The sequence below is a fragment of the Gavialis gangeticus genome, unplaced genomic scaffold (assembly GCF_001723915.1).
Source record: "Gavialis gangeticus isolate Ggan-Ray unplaced genomic scaffold, GavGan_comp1, whole genome shotgun sequence".
NCBI lineage: Eukaryota > Metazoa > Chordata > Crocodylia > Gavialidae > Gavialis > Gavialis gangeticus.
Genome location: NW_017729029.1, coordinates 41,721,454 through 41,724,660, shown reverse-complemented (window position 1 = coordinate 41,724,660; position 3,207 = coordinate 41,721,454).

The following is a 3,207-nucleotide window of genomic DNA, read 5'->3' as shown; positions in this document are numbered from 1 at the left end:
GTAGGGGCACAGGCAGAACTAATGCAGTGTCACCTGTGTTCCTATGTGCCACTTCAGGCTGCACCTCGTGGGTACAGCTGGAGGAGTTGATGCAGCTCCTGCCTGACTGGTGCAGCTTCTGCACAATCCCAAATCCCCAGCATGCAGTTAGGCTGGTGCCATGTTGTATTCCTGTACATCACCTCAGGCCATGTGGGTGTAGTTGGAGCATCCCCTGCTTGACCTGGCTACATGCTGGGTACTCGGGCAGGGGTGGGGTTGCACAGAGAAAAGGGCCAGGAACCAGAGGTCATCCAGCCCCAGCCAGGCCAGTACCCCATTCTGTTTTCCCCTTTCTCCCTGCAACCCTTCCCTGGCCTCAAGTCCCCAGCATGTGGCTGGGTCAGGTAGAAGGTGCTCCAGGTGCGCCCACATGGCCTGAGCTGGCACGTAGGAATACAGCACAGCACCAGCCCAACCACATGCTGGAGAATCGGGGAGGGGTGCAGGGAGAAGGGAGCGAACAAAGGTTGGGTTCCGCTAACTTTTGCTCTCTCCGCCCGTAGATCCGTGTTGAGCAATTATTTGGGCCACTTACAGAGTTTGGGTGAGCTGTTGCGGGGGGTGAGGATGGTGCTGACCTGGCCCACAACAGCTCACTCAAGCTCCCCAAGTGGCCCTCCAGCCCAAATAATTGCCCACCCATGGCATATTACATTCATTTGTTCCTGTGTTAACATTGCCCATTAGTTTAAATGCCAGTAGTTCCTTTACCTTCGTGGTGTTCATTTTCCTGATAGATTTCTAGGGAACAATCATATCTCCTCTCAGCCTTTCCTTTGTCAGACTAAGCAAGACAAGCTCTTTTAGCCTCCTGTTATACGTCAGGCTCTAAGCTCCCCTGGTCTTTCTACTAGCTCTCATCTGCATTGTTACAGTTTGAATTTGAGTCCTCTTCCGCCACCACCATCAGTCAGCTTTGCATTCCCCTCTCTGTGTCTCAGTTTCCTCTCCTTAACAGTCTCCTGTGCACTAGTAAGCTCTCTGCAGCAGGTACCGTCTCTCAAGTTTACAAGTTTCCCTCGCCAGCCCCGGTTTTGAGTATCCATGCTTCAGAGAAGGGGGAGGTACAGTCTAAAAATACCCGCCATAGCCCCCCTGACCCTGCTCATGCCTCTCATTCCCCACCCACCAGCCTTGCTGGTGTCCCCGACCCCCACCCACAGCCCCTGCTCCCCCAGCCCTGCTGGTTTTCCCAACCACGGTTTTGCCAGCCATGGGAACTTTCAGGAACCTAACTCCCGCAATTGGTGAGGGACACCTGTATGCAGCACAATTGAACCTTTAGACGTAGTTGCAATACAAGTAACATACACAGTGTCATTTTCCACTGGAATTTGCTCCTAAGCCACTTCTCCCATTAGCCCTTCAATGTATTAGCCTATGAAGGACCTGTAAGCTCTTTGGAGCAGTGATTGTCATTCATTACATAATATGATTACAGTGCCTGGCACGATGGGGCTCTGCTTCCTGACCTAAAGCCTCTAGGCTGCAGTGGAATACAAAAATTAAATAATCACCCTTATAATGCAGTTCACATGCCTTTAGCCATCAAGCTTCATGCCCCAGATGACTTTTATGATGGCTGAAACGCTAAGCCCCTAGCAGATGTAGCCCAAGCTTCCAAACCTCAGAACGAAAGAACGCAGGACAAATGCAAGTACATGCTCTGTGCACTAGAGGGAAGCACTAAACCCAAACACAGGCCCCCATCTGTGGCTCTCTGTTTAGCAACACTTGTGTAAATACATACTCTGGCTTGTCGCCATCCAGATTTGGATGGTTTCCCTTGTAAACTACAAAGCAACTTGCTTGAACTCACTGCTTGTCCCCCAAGAGAGACTGGCTGGGAAGAACCTTTTACCTTTGGCTGCCTGCCAATTGCAGAGGTCACCGCACTTACAAAATGAAGCTGCAGTGGCAAGAAGCCCTCAGAAAACTGACCCTTTGGATGTCATCCAGGGACTTTCTGCCCTTAGCAATTCCAGAGGAACTCAGCTCCGATTACAAATCAGCTGATGATCTCTGCAACTTCCAAGGGCCCAAAAAATCAAAGTGGGTTCCTCCCTTTACAGTCATACTCAGGAATTACAACTCAGTGGGCTAATGATACACAAGCTCAGATAAAATTCAGTTTTCTTCTACAGCTGTGTCAGTCTGTGAAAGAATAACTTGTGTATGTATGGTGGGGTGCTCACATATGAAGAACTGGGCCACCTTGTGTTTATCTTGTGCTTTCTTTCCGTCTGGAAAAATAGGTTGTTGCCTATGAAAGTTCATGCCTCTCTGAGCCACTTACTTTCTAAGGGTATACATGTGCTCCAGGAGCGCGCGCGTGTGTGTGTGTGGGGAGGAGGCACTCTAATTAGAGTGGCTCTGAGAAACATTTTAATTAAAGCGCCCAGAGCATCTTGTGTATCAGCGTCCCAGCACTTAAAAATGGAGGCAGGGTCTCTTTAACTAAAGCTTGTTCAATGAGCTTTAGTTAAAGCATCCCCACTGCCATTTATAAGTGAAGGGGCACCAATACATGAGATGCTGGAGTCTGCTGAAGCATGGTAATTACCACTCTCCGGCCAACTCAATTAATAGAGCCTGCTCTGACACACTAATTAGCATGTCGGAGCAGCCTTGCTGTTCTTGTATAGGTGCTCTGAGATGCCACTACGTCCTATCTTCTCTCTGGAGCAAACAGAACTTGCTACCGTTTCTTTGAAGTTCCCCATTTCCCTCTCAGACACCTAAACTGCATGGTCACTCTGAGAGGGAATTTCTTGCTGGTTCTTGACAACGTGCTTACTTTCCTAAGTATTTTGGTTCAAGTGTGCCTGTTTTAATGCCACATGTCTCTAACTAGCCTTGTGGTTCTGCATCAAAGGGTTTCATCTTGCTGCCTATCATTATAGCATCTGAAGGACATCCACATAAAATCAATAACAGCAAAATCCCTAGCTGATTTCACGGACTCTCTGGCAAAGCTCCTCTTCCAGGGTTAGAACTCTTCTCGGGGTGCTGTTTGCTCAGTTTTTGCTAGTTAGCAGAGGTGTCATGGGGTGATCTTGTGTGGTAGCAGAGGAAGAATTTGCAGTATTTCCTAAAGATGGTCAGATCTGGGACCTACCTGAGTTCCTTGGGAAGTTTATTCCAGAGCCCAATCCACATAAAAGA